The sequence below is a fragment of the Choloepus didactylus genome, chromosome 5 (genome assembly GCF_015220235.1).
Source record: "Choloepus didactylus isolate mChoDid1 chromosome 5, mChoDid1.pri, whole genome shotgun sequence".
In the NCBI taxonomy this organism is placed as follows: Eukaryota; Metazoa; Chordata; class Mammalia; order Pilosa; family Megalonychidae; genus Choloepus; species Choloepus didactylus.
This window is the reverse complement of record NC_051311.1, coordinates 39,211,019-39,228,156: the sequence shown is the minus strand read 5'-3', so window position 1 is coordinate 39,228,156 and position 17,138 is coordinate 39,211,019. Positions and strand designations below refer to the sequence as shown.

At 41.6% G+C, this 17,138-nt stretch overlaps 4 non-coding genes across 4 annotated transcripts; all 4 read left to right on the top strand.

Moving 5' to 3' along the window:
* The first annotated feature begins 753 nt into the window (after positions 1–753).
* On the top strand, positions 754–825 carry TRNAC-GCA. Its single transcript has one exon. It is a non-coding gene; the product is annotated as a tRNA-Cys (tRNA).
* A 4,068-nt stretch (positions 826–4,893) lies between these two features.
* On the top strand, positions 4,894–4,965 carry TRNAC-GCA. The gene has a single exon. It is a non-coding gene; the product is annotated as a tRNA-Cys (tRNA).
* Positions 4,966–11,085: 6,120 nt separating this feature from the next.
* Positions 11,086–11,157, top strand: TRNAC-GCA. Its single transcript has one exon. It is a non-coding gene; the product is annotated as a tRNA-Cys (tRNA).
* A 1,435-nt stretch (positions 11,158–12,592) lies between these two features.
* On the top strand, positions 12,593–12,664 carry TRNAC-GCA. The gene has a single exon. It is a non-coding gene; the product is annotated as a tRNA-Cys (tRNA).
* The last annotated feature ends 4,474 nt before the right edge of the window (positions 12,665–17,138 follow it).

Here is a 17,138-nt window from a genome sequence, read left to right as displayed (position 1 = left end):
GTTACTGGGGATGGGAAGGAGGGATGGGAAAATAGTGCAGAGCTTTTTGAGGTGGTCAAATAATTTTGGTAATGGATGCTGGTGAGGGTAAGGCAACCTTGTGAATATAATTAATGCCACTGAATTGTACACTTGAAAGAGGACAACATGGGAAATTCTAAGTTGTATTTATAGTATAACAACAAATTGAAAACAAAACAAAGAAAAAGAGTTCCCTGGTTCAAATCCAGAGATCCCCTTTTAGTCCTCATGTTATGTTGACTCAATGATGCTTTGCACGACTACTATTCCCTGATCTACACCATGACAGAGAAGTACTTGAACTTCTGCAGCCTCCATCCTCATGTTTAAATGGACAGATCCACAGACTGGAGACGTGTGAGGATGTGGATCCCGCATGTGTCTCAAAGGCAGTTGAGCAGGATCTCTTCCAGTTGCTGTTTTGTCAATAATAACATGAGGAAAACAGACAAGGAAATCCTAAAGTCCCTTCCAGAAACAAGTGTCAATGCTTCTCCATGCTGCTGCTGTCACCACAGACCAAGGGAAACTGATGATGCAGAAATGAAAGCATGAAGTAGGGTTGGGGAACCCCAGAGAGAAGGAAGGATCCCCTTTGGAATGAGTTCATAGAATTGGTTGCTGATTGTACCTGCTTTCATGAAATAAGGGATTTCCAATGTGGTTAACTGGTCATGGGTAAGAATTTATATATAGTGGAAAAGGTGCTTATTAGCTACCTATTATAGGTAAGGGGGTATAGCTCAGGGGTAGAGCATTTGACTGCAGATCAAGAGGTCCCTGGTTCAAATCCAGGTGCCCCCTACCTCATTAGTTTTTCTGGTCAAAGAAGCAGTTGCTACCATTCTGATGCAGACTTCTGCTGGCTTTTCCAGGGCAGACCAATGGCCTGTTCATATAGAATATGTGCCATGAAAGAAAGACATTAATAGGCAACTCAAAGCCATCACCCTCAGCACCCTTCTTACCACCAAGACAGCTGGCACACTGGGGTGATGAACAGACAGAGGGAGACACATTGCCCCATCTGGGTCTCATGCAGGGTAGGCCTTTTCCTCTGGCTACCTGGTTTCTCGCATGCCACAGCTCCCTAATTCACTTGTTTCAAACTCTAGGCCCAAACCCTGGCCTAACTACTAGACCAGGACAAACAAGGATTCAGCATTTTGAATTCTGTAAAGCCATTTGACATATAGGCCATTTCTATCTTCACTGGGGACCCCAGCAAGGAGTCCCTGGCTACTTCTGGAAACATGTTGGCCAGCTCTGAGGCCAAACAAAGAGGCAATGGCTAATAATGGGCTGAGGGTCCATCTCTGTTACTGAGGACCCCCCAGGGACTGAGGTCAGGAAAACCGCAGTGCTGTGGGAAGGTGTCTTTTGAACAGTCATGCCTGGCAGCTTCTAAGAAGCCAGTCATGAATGGGAGCAATAATTAAATTTTATAGAGCTGACTGTTGTAAGACATGTGAAAGTAATAACTAAGCTAAACTAGTATGCCAGGGGGTGTAGTTCAGGGGTAGAGCATTTGACTGCAGATCAAGAGGTCCCTGGTTTAAACCCAGGTGCCCCCTTATTTAACCACAATTTTGGTAGTAGAGGCTACCCACATCCTCCTTACAGGGGTCCTACACAAAGGCTTACAAGATCTCCGCTGCTTGGAGTGGGTAGGAACACACCTTTTGGTAGCTGAGGACAGTCACATACTCAAGTGGATCCTACATGAAGGCCTAAGTGTTTTCCAATAATTGGGTCCTGTAGGAACAACTCCACAGAACCTTTCTCTTGGGCCTGCATAACATGGAGTCACAGTGATTTTGCTTTCCTAAGGGTGGGACTCATATCCTGAATACCACTGTCGTCCCTGAAAGCACATGCTGATTTGGAATCCTCCAGCCTCACAGTGTCTGGAATAGAGCACACATAGTGACTCCCAGAAACTAATCTGTGAAAGCAGGAATGCAGACAGACTGAGCTGTCCACAGCATGGCTAAATTTTAATGGAGGACCCCAGCATGGAGACAATCTACAAAGACTGGGAGAAAAGTTATTATTTATAAATCAAATAGCATTCAGTGGCATTCTATGAGTGAGTATGGGCAAAGTCTTCAAGAATCAAGAACAAAGAGGAAAATGAATGAAGTTCAGATACCTTGATACAACATGGATGAACCTTGAAGATGTCACATGGAGAAAAACAAGCAAAACACAAAAGGGCAAATATGGTATGGTCTCACTGGTGTGAAAAATTAGAATAAGCAAAGATATCAACAAACTCCAAGCAGGATGAACACAAAGAGACTATACAAATGTATATTCCAAGGTAAGTTGTGAAAAGCCAAGATAAAAGTGAGACTTTTGCAAGCAGCAACATATAACTAACTCATAATAAAAAAAACAGATCCTCAATAAGATGAAGAACTGCCTTTTCATGAGAAACTATGGAGGTCAGTGGGCTGACATAGGGTCATGGGCCACTAGAAAAGAACAAACTTGTTAACCAAATTTCTTTCAAGCATGAAGGAGACATTCAGACACTTCCAGAAAAAAAAAAAAAATACAGAGAGAGGCAGAAAGATGGCAGCATAGAGAGGAGTGGAAGTTAGTTAGTTCCCCTGGAACAACTAATGGCCAACCAGGAGCAACTAGCAAATAATCTGGAATAACTGCTGGGGGACAAACATGACCATCCACTCATCATACACCAACCTGAATTGGGAGGAATGCCCGAGATCACAGCATAAAATCTGTGGAAATGTGCTGGGAAGCCCCTCCCTCCAGGGCAGGCCAAATGGCAAAACCTCACTGAGGAAGAAAGCAGCATGCTCTGACAAAGTGAATATACCTCATTCCAGCTCCAACTGGGGTTTTAATTAACAAGTGTGAATTGCTGAATACAAGCTACAAATCACCAACAAGGAGACAGAGGCTTTTAGTCATGACTGACCTTGAAGAATCAGAAGACTCCACTGTCCTGGGAGTGGGAGACTCAAAGACCAGTTTTTACCTCTGGCAAATGTGTGAAATTGGGGGCCCATGGATTGGCTCTGAAAGGGGGCTTTATGTCCCTTTTTCTCTCTCCCAACCTGAGCAGCTCAGTGGAGAAAAGCTCAGCCATTTTTACTTTACAACACTCTGACCCAGATAAGGGTGGATATAGCAGAGTCAGAGAGACAAAAACCTATTTAAATGTTGATGATAACTCCCTAGGGGGTGTATCTTCCCTAAGAGGAAGGAAGTGGTGCAAACTCTACTACCAGCCTTCCACTGTGAACCAGACCCCAGAGCGAGGGGGAAAATAGCCAAAACAGAAACTAAAGGGGCCAAACCTCCTTACACCAGTCAGGAGCTACAGACTTACAGGTGCCACCTGCTGGGAAGTTTAGGAAAAGCACAGTGGCTAGAGGCTTCACAGGGTGTGTCAATATTCTAAGACACACCCTCAGGGAAACCTGATAATGAGTATTTCCCCCTTCTGAGACCTGAGCCCATTCTGGTCTGGGAAAACCTGATTGGGGTAACCAAAAACACCAGATGCCTAGACAACAGAAAACTACAACCTACACTAAGAAAAATGAAGATATGGCCCAGTCAAAGGAACAAACTTACACTTCAACTGAGATACAGGAATTGAAACATATAATGCTAAATCAATTCAACAAGTTAGGGAAGATATGGCAAAAGAGACAAAGGATATAATGAAAACAATGGGTGAACATAAGGTAGAAATCAAAAGATTCAAAAAACAGGCAGAATCTATGGAAATGAAAGACCCAACACAAGAGATGAAAGACACAATGGAGACATACAACAGCAGATCTCAAGAGGCAGAAGAAAACACTCAGGAACTGTCGAACAAAAAACCTGTAATCTTACACACAAAAGAACAGATAGGGAAAAGAATGGAGAAATATGAGCAATGTCTCAGGGAACTGAATGACAACATGAAACACATGAATGTACATGTCATTGGTGTCCCAGAAGGAGAAGAGAGGGGAAAAGTGGCAAAAGCAATAATAGAGGAAACGATCAATGAAAACTTCCCATCTCTTACGAAAGACATAAAATTACAGATCAAGAACTGCAGCATACCCCAAACAGAATAGATCTGAATAGGCCTATGCCAAGACACTTAATAATCAGATTATCAAATGGCAAAGACAAAGATATAGTCCTGAAAGCAGCAAGAGAAAAGTGATCCATCATATACAAAGGGTACAGCAACACAATGAATGTAATTAATGCCACTGAATTGTACACTTGAAAGAGGACAACATGGGAAATTCTGAGTTGTATTTATGGTATCACAACAAGTCCAAAACAAAGCTAAGCAAAGGAGTTCCCTGGTTCAAATCCAGAAGTCCCCTTTTAGTCCCATGCTATGTTGCCTCAATGATGCTTCACAGGACTACAATTCCCTGATCCAGGTCATGGACTGGGAAGCACTTGAACTCCTGCAGCCTCCATCCTCATGAAGTAATAGACAGATCCACAGACTGGAGACATGTGTGAAGATGTTGATCTCACATGTGTCTCAAAGGCAGTTGAGCAGGATCTCTTCCAATTGTTGTTTTGTCAATTATAACATGAGGAAAACAGACAAGGAAATCCTAAAGTCCCTTCCAGATATAAGTGTCAATGCTTCTCCATGTGGCTGCTGTCAATGCAGACCAAGGGAAAGTGAGAATGCAGAAATGAAACCAGGGAGTAGGATTGTGGAACCCTGGGGAAGAAGAAGGAGCCCCTCCTGTGTTAGTTCATTAAAGAATTGGTTGCTGCTTGCAGTAAGAGATTTCCAGTGTGGTTAACGGGTTGTGGGTAAGAATTTATATACAGTGGAAAAGGTGCTTATTAGCCACTTTTTATACATAAGGGGGTATAGCTCAGGGGTAGAGCATTTGACTGCAGATCAAGAGGTCCCTGGTTCAAATCCAGGTGCCCCCTACCCCATTGGTTTTCCTGGTCAAAGAAGCAGTTGCGTGGTACATATAGAACTCATGCCAGGAAAGAAAGACAGTAACAGGTAACCCAAAGCTGTGACTCTCAACATCCTTCGTAACACCAAGACAGCTGGCACACTGGGGTAACAGACAGACAGGGGGAAACACATTGTGCCATCAAAACCTCATGTAGGGCAGGCTTTTCCCTCTGGTTACCTGGTTTCTCACATGCCACAACTCCTTCATATACTTGCCTCAAGCCCTATGGCCAAACTGTGGCCTAGCTACTCTACCAGGACAAACAAGGATTCTGCAGTTGGAACTCTGTGAAACCACTTGAAATATAGCCCTTTCCTATCTTCACTGGGGGCCAGGAGAGGAGTTCCTGGGTACTTTTGGAAACTAGTGGCCAGCTCTCAGGCCAAAACAAAGAGGCAAGGTCTAATAATAGGCTTAGGGTCCATTTCTGTTACTGGCCCTACTGGGACCTCCAGGGACTGAGGGTGGGAAAACCACAGAGCTGTGGGAAGGTGTCTTTTGATCAATCATGCCTGGAAGCTTCCAAGAAGCCAGTCATGAATGGGAGCAATAATTTAATTTTATAGAGCTGAGTGTTGTGAGATATGTGAAAAGTAACAAGTAAGTTAAACCAGTATGTCAGGAGGTGTAGCTCAGGGATAGAGCATTTAACTGCAGATCAAGAGGCCCCTTGTTCAAATCCAGGTGACCCCTTATTTAAAAACAATTTTTGTAGCTCAGGCTATCCACATCCTCCTTTCAGGGGAGCTACCACAAAGGCTTTCAAGTGGGTAGGAACATACCATTTGGTAGCCAAGGACACTCACATACTCATCTTTTGGGTCCTACATGAAGGCCTAAGTGTTCTCCACTAATTGGTATCTGTGGGATCAAACCCACAGAACCTCTATCTTGGGCCAGCATAACATGGCATGACTGAGATGTTGCTTTCCTAAGGGTGGGGCTCATATCCTGAATACCATTGTAATCCCCAAAAGCACATTCTGATATGGAATCCTCCAGCCTCACAGTGACTGGAACAGAGCACACATTGTATCTCTCAGAAACTAATCTGTGAAAGCAGGAATGCAGACAGACTGAATTGTTCACAGCATGGCTAAATGTTAATGGAGAGCTCCAGCACAGAGATTAACTGTAAAGAATGGGTGAAAAGTTTTTATCTATAAATCAAATGGCATTCAATGCCATTCAATGACTGAGTATGGGCCAATCATCAAGAATCAAGAACCAAGAGGAAAAAGAATGAAGTTTGGATACATGAGACATAGATGAACCTTGAAAATGTCACATGGAGAAAAACAAGCCAAACACAAAAGGGCAAACACAGTATGGTCTCACTAATGTGAAAAATTAGAATAAGCAAAATCAGAGTCTGAAACCAGAAAAAAGGTACTGGGGCCAGGATAGGGGTATGGAATGGAGAGCTGATACTTACTTGGTATGGAGTTGCAGTTTGGGGCAATTGAGGTTTGCCAAAGGACAGTGGTGGTGGTAACACAACATTGTGAATATAACTAACACCAGTGAATTACAGATTTGAATGTTACTAGACCCAAGGTTGTAAAAAAAAAAAAAACCCATAGGACTGTACAACCCAAACAGTGAACCCTTTGTAACCAGTGTACTATAGTTAATAGCACAGTTGTAATAATATTCTTTAATCAATTGTAACAAAGTTACCACCCCAAGGACTACTGTGAATAAAGGGGAGGAAGGTTGATGAGAACTCTGTGATTTCTGCATGATTCTTTTTTATATTTACATCATCTTTCATAATAATTTTAAAAGGAAGCATCAACAACAGCAAATACTGGGGAAGGGGGAGAAATGAATTTCCTTGATCACAGAATTATAATATTTGAATGCCCAATTTTCAAGAAAACATCACAAGTCAGACAAAAAAACATAAAGTAGGGCCTCTTCTAAGGAATAAAACTAAAGTGACAGAAACCACCCCTGTGGAAACCCAGACACTGGTCCCACTTAAGAAAGACTTCAAACCAACCTTGGAAACAGGCTCAAGGAGCTGAAGGGAAAAACAAACAGAAAGTCCAGGGAATAAGGAAAACTACATGTGAACAAAATAAGACTATAAAAAAAAGAGACAGACATTTTGAAAAGGAACCAAATAGAATTTCTGGCACTGAAAAGCACAGTAACTGAAATAAAGAGACTCACCTGAGGCTTTCAACAGCCAATTTAAACATGCAGATGAAAGAATCAGCAAACTTGAATACAGGACAACTGAAATTACTCAGTGTGAGCAACAAAAAGTTAAGGGAATGAAGAAAAGTGAGCTGACCCTGAGGGATCTGTGGAACAACATTAAGCAGACCAACATACATATTGTGTGAGCCCTAGAGGTTGAGGACAGAGAGAAAGAGACAGAAAGAATATCTGAAGAAACAAAGGCCACAAACTTCCCAGACTGGATGAAAGACAAGAATCTATACACCCAAGAGATCAACAAACTCAAAGCAGGATAAATGCAAAGAGACCACACTGAAGCATATTCCAAAATTAAATTGTGAAAAGCCAAGACTAAGTGAGACTCTTGCAAGCAGCAAGATAGAACCAATTCATCATAACCAAGGGATCCACAATAAGATGAACAACGGATTTTTCATGAGAAGCCATGGAGGTCAGTGGGCTGACATATTTCACACACTGCTAGAAAACAAACTTGTCAACCAAATTTTGTTCAAGCATGAAGGAGACATCAAGAGACTTCCAGGTAAAAAAAAAAAACAGAGAAAACTGAGTAAGATCATTACCAGTAGACCTGTCCTACAAGAATGACCTTGTGAGACCTTCATACTGAAATGAAGGTACACCACACACTAAGCTGAAGCTATATGTAGACCTAAAGAACAATGGAGAACATAACTACAAAGAGAAATATAAAAGCCCATATTGTTATGCTTCAGCTTGAGAGCGCCTCTCTTTAACTATATGGTTTAAAAGGCTAAGGTATGAAACAAAAACTATAAATCTGTGTTTATGCACCCATGAAGTATATAGATGTACTCAGTGATGATAGCAATGTAAAAGGGGAGGGACTGAGATATAGAGAGACAGAGTGGCTGTATGCTATTGAAACTATGCTGGCATCACTTGAACAGGGTTGATTTATGTATAAGAAGCTAACGTAATCCCCAGGGTAGCCAATGAGAAAAGAATAACAACAACAAAAAAAAACCAGAACAAAAACAACAACAACAAAAAAAAACATACAGGACACAAAAAGATGAAGGGGATAAAAATGCACAGATAAATGACATGTGAATAAAGGAGGAAATGGAGAAATTGAGGGACAAAAATCACATGACATACAGTAAAACAAACTGCTAAATGGAAGAAGTTAGTCCTTCCTTATCAGCAATTACTTTAAATACATTTGTTCTGTACTTCTCTTTTCTCATATGTTTTTGTCTAGCCTCAGTGCTAGGGTAATGCTGGCCCCTCAGGACCAGTTAGCAAGTGTCCCCTCTGCTTCAGTTTTTCTAAGAGATACATAGGAAATGGTGTTATTTGTTCTTTACAGGTTTGGTAGAATCCTCCAGGGAGCCATCTAATCCTGGGCTTTTCTCTGATGGTACATTTTGATTACTAATTCAATGTCTTTAGTTTTTAAAGGTCTGTGCTAGGCTAATATATGTATCCCTACAAACAGATGTCCTTAATGTCAGTTTGACTGCCTGTGTGTGTGAACCCATTGTAAACAGGATCTTTCAAAGATGCTCTTTTTAGTTGAGATGTGGCCCAACTGAATGAGGCTAGGTCTTAATCCAGATTACAGTAGGCTTTATAATCTGAATCAGGAAGTGGGAGAAGGCAGAAATGAGTGGACATTGCCTTCTTATGGGAGGAGAAATCCAAGCCTAGGGACCCCCCATATGGGCTTCAGACATCATTAGAGAGCTACCATCTTTGCTGCAGAAAACAATCCTTGCCAACACATGGATTTTGGTCTTCTTCTAGCCTCATAACCGTGAGCCAATTAATTCCCATTGTTTCAGCCCAAACCAGTTTGTGGTATTTGCAATAGCAGCTCAGGCTCACTGAGACAGCTCTATTCAGATGTTTTCTATTTCTGTTTGAATCATTTTGGTAGTCTGGTGTTTCTTGGAAGTTGCCCATTTCATCTAGGTCATAGGATTTATTGGCATATAGTTGTTCAAATTATGCTCTTATAACCATTTTGGGTTGGGCAGAGTTGGTAGTAAAGTCTTCCTTCTTGTTTGTGATTTCTGAAGAGACTGTTTTTTCCCTTTTGAATGATCTCAGCCCCCTTGTGAAAGATCAATTGGCCCTAGATGAGAGGGTTTATTGCTGGGCTCTCAATCCTATTTTGATGGTCTCTGTCAGTACCTTTATGTCAGTAGAAAGAAAATTAAGAAACTGATTCCACTTGAAGTAGAATCAGAAGGAATAAAATTCTAAAGAATAACTTTAACCAAGCAGAAGCAAGATTTGCACACAGAAAATTATCAAACATTGCTGGAAGAGATAAAGACACATCAAGAGATATAAAGACACAGTGTGCATGGATTGGAAGACTCAATATTGTTGAGATGTCCCTACTACACAAAATGATCCACAGATTCAATGCAATCCTAGCTGGGTCCTAATGGTGTTTTCTGCAGATAGAAAGAACAGTCCTACAATCCATAATGAATTTGAAGGGACTCGGAATAGGTCAATCAGTCTTGAAAGGGAAGAGAAAAGTTAGAGGAGTCACACTTCCTTTTAGAATATTTATGACAAACCCATAGAAATAAAACCAAATGCCTTTTTTTTTGTGGTGAGAAAACAGGATATGCACATGGCTATTGTACCTGAAACAAGAAATGCTAAGTATTGATGAGGACACAGAGAAATTGGCTACCATACACACTGTTGGTGAGATTGTAAGATTTCCACTGTGGAAAAGAGTTGGGTGGGTCCTCCAACATTTGAACTCAGAATTACCATAGGGATCACCAATTCCACTTCTACGTTCATATGCTCCAAAGAATAGAAAGTGAGGACTCAACCAGATACTTGGACACCAATGTTCATGGCAGAACTATTCATAAAACCAAAAAAATGGATACAACTCAAGTGTCCATCAACAGAAGTATGGATAAACAAAATGGGCTTCATATTGACAATGGACTATTATGCATCCATAAGAAGTAATGAAGTGTTGATGCACAATTCAACATGCATGAACCTTGAAGACACCACATTGATTGAAAGAGGTCAGACCACAAAGGACAAGTACTGTATCATTTGACTTATATGAAATGCTAAGAATAACCAAGCTCACAGGAAAAAATTAGATTACATGTTACTGGGGGTGGGGAGTGATGGGAAAATAATGCAGAAGTTTCTTTTTTTTTGGTGATCAAATAATCTCAGGAATGGATGCTGGTGAGGGTAAGACAACATGGTGAATGTAATTAATGCCATTGAATTGTACACTTGAAAGAACAACATCGGAAATTTCAAGTTGTATTTATGGTATCACAAGTCCAAAACAAAAGAAAGCAAAGCAGTTCCCTGGTTCAAATCCAGAAGTCCCCTTTTAGTCCTCATGCTATGTTGCCTCAATGACATTTCAGAGGACTACAATGCCCTGATCCAGCTCATGGACTGGGAAGCACTTGAACTCCTGCAGCCTCCACCTTCATGAAATAATGTACAGATCCACAGACTGGAGACGTGTGAAATGTGGATCCCACATGTGTCTCAAAGGCAGTTGAGCAAGATCTCTTCCAATTGCTGTATTGTCAATTGTAACATGAGGAAAACAGACAAGGAAATACTAAAGTCCCTTCCAGATATCAGATTCAGTGCTTCTCCATGTTGCTGCTGTCACCACAGACCAACAGAAAGTGAGGATGCAGAAATGAAACCAGGGTGTAGGGTTGGGGATCCCCATGGAAGAGGAAGGAACTCCTCTGGCATGAGTTAATAGACGAATTAGTTGCTGGTCATACTTGCATTCTTGAAATAAAGGATTTCCAGTGTGGTTAACAGGTTGTGGGTAAGAATTTAGATATAGTGGAAAAGGTGCTTATTAGCCACTTGTTATATGTAAGGGGGTATAGCTCAGGGGTAGAGCATTTGACTGCAGATCAAGAGGTCCCTGGTTCAAATCCAGGTGCCCCCTATCTCATTGGTTTTCCTGGTCAAAGAAGTGGTTCAAAGAGTTGGTTTCCTAGCCAAAGAATTGGTTTCCAGGTCAAAGAAGTAGTTGCTCACATTCTCATGCAGACTTCTGCTGGCTTTTCTAGAGAAGACCAATGGGATGTATATATAGAACACTTGCCAGGAATAGACAGTAACCAGTAACCAAAAGCCATCACCCTCAGCACCCTTCTTACCACCAAGACAGCCGGCATGCTGGAGTGATGGACAGACAGAGGGAGACACAGTGCACCATCGGAGTCTTATGTAGGTTAGGCCTTTCCCTCTGGGTACCTCATTTCTCACATGCCACAGCTCCCTCCTACACGTGCCTCAAACTCTAGGCCCAAACCCTGGCCTAGTTATTCTACCAGGAAAAACAAGGATTCTGCAGTTGGAACTCTGTGAATCTATTTGAACTATAGCCCATTTCCGTCTTTGCTGGAGGCCCAGGGGAGGAGTCCCTGGGTACTTTTGGAAACTTGTTGGCCAGCTCTCAGGCCAAACCAGAAAGGCAAGTGCCAATAATTGGCTGAAGGTCCATCTCTGTTACTTGCTGTTCTGGTTTGCTAATGCTACAGGAATGCAAAACACTGGAAATGGATTGGCTTTTATAAAGGGGGTTTATTTGGTTACAAAGTTACAGTCTTAAGGCCATAAAGTATCCAAAGTAAAGTCATCAACAATTGGGTACCTTCACTGGAGGATGGCCAATGGTGTCTGGAAAACCTCTGTTAGCTGGGGAGGCACTTGGCTGGCGTCAGCTCCAAACTTCTAGTTTCAAAATGGTTTTCTCCCAGGACATTCCTCTCTAGGCTGCAATTCCTCAGAAATGTCACTCTTAGTTGCTCCTGGGGTGTTTGTCCTCTCTTATCTTCTCTGGAGCAAGAGTCTGATTTCAATGACTGTCTTCGAAGTGTCTCTCATCCGCAGCTACACTCTCAGCTCTGTGCATTCTTCAAAGTGTCCCTCTTGGCTGTAGCAAGTTTGCTTCTTCTGTCTGAGCTTATATAGTGCTCTAGTAAACTAATCAAGGCTGACACTGATTGGGCAGGGCCATGCCACCATGGAAATTATCTAATCAGAGTTATCAACTACAGTCAGGTGAGTCACATCTCCATGGAAACCCTCAAAGGATTCCAATCCAGTCAACACTAACACATCTGCCCACAAAAGATTACATCAAAGATAATGGCATTTTTGGTGGACATAATACATTCAAACTGGCACACTGGCCCTAGGGGGACCTCCCAGGGACTGAGGTTGGGAAAACCACAGAGCTGTGGGAAGGTGTCTTTTGATCAGTCATGCCTGGCAGCTTCCAAGAAGCCAGTCATGAATAGGAGCAATAATTTAATTTTATAGTTGCGTGTTACAGGACATGTGAAAAGTAACAACTAAGTTAAGCTGGTATGTCAGGGGGTGTAGCTCAGGGGTAGAGCATTTGACTGCAGATCAAGAGGTCCCTGGTTCAAATCCAGGTGCCCCCTTATTTACCCACAATTTTGGTAGTGGAGGCTACCCCCATCCTCCTTACAGGGGATCTACCACAAAGGCTTACAAGATATCCACTGGTTGGAGTGGGTAGCAACATACTGTTTGGTATATGAGAATACTCATGTACTCCTCATGTGGGTCCTACACAAAGGCCTAGGTGTCCTCCTCTAACTGGAGTCCATAGGATCAACCCAACAGAACCTCTCTCTTGGGCTTGCATAACACGACATGACTGTGTTGTTGCTTTCCTAAGGCTGGGGCTCATATCCTCAATACCACTGTAATCCCCGAAAGCACATGCTGACTTGGAATCCTCCAGCCTCACAGTGTCTAGAACAGAGCACACATAGCATCTCTCAGAAACTAATCTGTGAAAGCAGGAAGTCAGACAGACCAAGTGGTCCACAGCACAGCTAAATGTTAATGAAGGGCCCCAGCACAGAGGAAATCTGTAAAGACTGGGAAAAAAGTTTTCATTTATAAATCAAGTGGCATTCATGGCATTCAATGAGTGAGTATGGGCCAAGTCGTCAAATAATAAAGAGGATAACAAATGAAGTTTGGATCCATGAGACAACATGGATGAACCTTGAAGATATCACATGGAGAAAAACAAGCCAAACATAAATGGCAAATACAGGATGGTCTCTCTGATGTGAAAAATTAGAATAAGCAAAATCATAGAGTCTGAAGTGGTAACAGCAGTTACTGGGTCACAATGGGGTATGCAATGGAGATCTAATGCTTAGTCAGTATGGAATTGCTGTTTGGGATGATGGAAAAGGTTTGAGAAAGGACAGTGGTGGTAGTAGCACAACATTGTGAATATAACTAATATCAGTGAATTATATATTTGAATGTTACTAGAACCAAGATTGTAAAAGAAAAACCATAGGACTGTACAACCCAAACAGTGAGCCCTTTGTAACATGTGTACTATAGTTAATAGTACAGTTTTAATAATATTCTTTAATCAATTGTAACAGAGGTGCCACCCCAAGACCTGGTGTGAATAATGGGGAGGGGGCTGTATGGGAACTCTGTGTTTTCTGCATGATTCTTTTGTAAATTTACAACTTCTCTCATAATAATTTTAAAGCAAAATGTTATGAACAGCACATCCTCTGGAAGCAGGAGAATTTGACTTTGTGGGTCACGGAATTATGGTATTTGAATGACCAATATTTAAGAAAACATCACAAGTCAGACAAAGAAAATGAAAGTAGGGCCTGTTCAAAGGAACAAACATAAAGTGACAGAAAGCATCCCTGAAGAATCCCAACATTGAACCCACTAGAGAAAGACTTCAAATCAACCTTGGAAACAGGTTCAAGGAGTTGAAGGGAGACACAAACAGAAAGTCCAGGAATTAAGGCAACTATATATGAACAAAATAAGACTACAAACAGAAAGACATATTGAAAAGGAACCAAATAGAATTCCTGAACTCAAAAGTACAACTGAAACAGAGATTCACTTGAGGGTTTCAACAGTTGATTTAAACAGGCAGACCAAAGAACCAGCAAACTTGAATGTAGGACAACTGAAATTTCCCAGTTTGAGTAGCAGAAAGATAAAGGAATGAAGAAAAGTGAACTGACCCTGAGGGACTGGTGGAACATCATCAAGCAGACCAGCATACATATCATGCAAACCCCAGAAGTTAAGGACAGAGAAAGAGACAGAAAGAATATCTGAAGAAACAAAGGCCACAAACTTCCCAGATTGGATGAAAGACATGAATGTATACCCCTGAGAGATTAACAAACTCCAAGAGGGACAAATGCAAAGAGACTACACTGAGGCATATTCCAAAGTTTAATTGTGAAAAGCCAAAGGCAACGTGAGACTCTTGCAAACAGCAAGGTAGAACCAACTCATCATAAACAAGGGATCCTCAATAAGATGAACAAGTGACTTTTCATGAGAAACCATGGAGGTCAGTGCATTGACATATGTCATGGGCTGCTAGAAAATGAACAAACTTCTTAACCAAATTTCTTTCGATCTTGAAGGAGACATTAAGACACTTTCAGGTAAAAAAAAAAAAAATACAGAGAAAACCGTGTGAGATCTTTACCAGCAGACCTATCCTACAAGAATGCCCTCGGCAGTCTTTCAGACTGAAATGAAGGGACACCACACAGTAAGTTGAAGCCATATGTAGTCATAAAGACCAATAGAGAACATGACTACAAAGAAAAATATAAAAGCTAGTAATATGCTTCAGCTTTGAGCTCCTCTCTTTAACTATATGATTTAAGAGGCTAACATATGAAAACAAAAATTACAAATCTGTGTTAATGTGCCCATGAAGCATACAGATGTAATTAGTGATGATACTAATGTAAAAGGGGAGGGACCATGAGGTATAGAGACAGAGTGGCTGTATATAATTGAAACTATGCTGGTATCTCTTGAACTAGGTTCATTTAACTTTAAGAAGCTCAAAGCAGCCAATGAAAATAGAACCAAAAAATGTACAGGAAAAAAAAGAAGAGAAAGGGGATAAAAATGGAAAAATAAATGACATGAGTAAAGGAGGAAATGGAGGAATCAGGAGACAAAAAACATGTAAGACATATGGAAAAACAAATTGCTAAATGACAGACTTAAGTCCCTCCTTATCAGCATTACTTTAAATGTCGGTGTTCTGTACTTCTCATTTCTCATATGTCTTTGTCTGGCTTCAGTGCTAGGGTAATGCTGGCCCATCGGGATCAGTTATTAAGTGTCCCCTCTACTTCAGTTTTTCTAAGACATACATAAGAATTGCTGTTAATTGTTCTTTACAGGTATTCCAGTTTGCTAATGCTTCCAAAATGCAAAATACCAATCCAGAAATGGATTGGATTTTATAAAAGGGGTTTATTTGGTTACACAGTTACAGTCTTAAGGCCATAAAGTGTCTAAGATAAGGTACCAACAATTGGTACCTTCATGGAGGATGGCCAATGGTGTCTAGAAAACCTCTTTGCTCCCAGGTTGCATTTCAAAATGGTGTTCTACAAAATGTCAGTGATAGCTTCCAATGGTAGTCTTCTAAATGTGTCTCTCAGCAGCAGCTAGCTATGGTCTCCTTCTGTCTAAGGATTTATAGGCCTCTAGTGAACCAGTCAAGGTCCCTCCTGAATGGGCGGTTCCATACCTCCATGGAAATTATCTAATCAGAGTTATTACCTAAGTTGGGTGGTTCATATCTCAATAGAAACAACTTAATCCAATATTCCAACCTAATAAACACTAATACATCTGCCCCCACAAGATTGTATCAAAGAATATGACTTTTTCTGGGGGATATAATATATGCAAACCAGCACATTCCACCCCCTGGACCCCAGAAAAACATATTCTTTCTAAATACAAAACAGATTCATCCCATCACAATATCACAAAAACTTAAATCATTTCAGTAACAATAGGTTAAGTACCAGATCCCATCAAAATCAGTTACAGGCATGGTCTGTCCAAAGCAAAACTCCCCTCTGGCTGTGGACATGTGAAACATAGAACAAGTTACCTGCTTCCAATATACAAAGGAGGGACAATCATAGGATAAACATTCCCACTGTCATAAGGAGAAACAGGAAAACAGGGTTTAAGGGAACAAAATGGTTCCTAAACCCCACAGGGCAATTTCCATCAGATTTCAAAGTATGAGAGTCATTTATACAAGCATGTTTTATTCTTGGGGCTGGAGAGAGTGGGAGTCCAACCCTTTCCAAGGGCCTTCACAGTAGCCCTTTTCTCTCAATGCTGGGGTGAGTGCTCCAGCATATCCACACAATGGGGAGGCCACTGTCTCCTTGGTCCCACCCTCCTCAGACATTGGTGTGCCACCCAGAATCCACCTCTCTGGGACAAAGGCTCTCCCCTCTCTGCACAGTGGGGTGGCAGCCAGGCTCTTCCTAATCCCTGGGGAATGTGCTCCACCCTCTCTGAGGCCTGGAGTGGCAGCACTCTTCCTGAGCATCCAGGTGGAAGGCCTGTAGTCTGCCTCTGGGGCAAACTCGCCCTTTCCACATGTATGGGCTGCTCCATTCTCCCTGTCTGAGACCTCTTGACTCCAGACCTCAATCTCCATGGCTCTGTCTTAGAAGAAATTTTTCCTTCAATTTGTTCCTTTTCCATCTCTTCCAGTCCAGACTGGCAGTTGCTCCATTTATAGAGATTTTGCAAAATCTCATTGGCTTGGCATGAAGTTTATGGGGGTCAAAACCTTCAGACAAACGGACTTTCCACAAATCCTTTCTGGATATCTCCATCTCCAATCTTGGCTTGTATGGAAATGGTGGCTGGTTCCCATTTTTGGTTAAATCCTTACATGGGGCTGTAGCCTCTGGGGTCTCACTTTCTGGAAGCCCATAATCTTCCAAACCATCAGTTTCTCATTTCTATATACCCAAGAGTTCAGTTCTTAGCTTATCTCTCTCCACTCGCATTTTACTACAAGCTGCAAAGAGATGC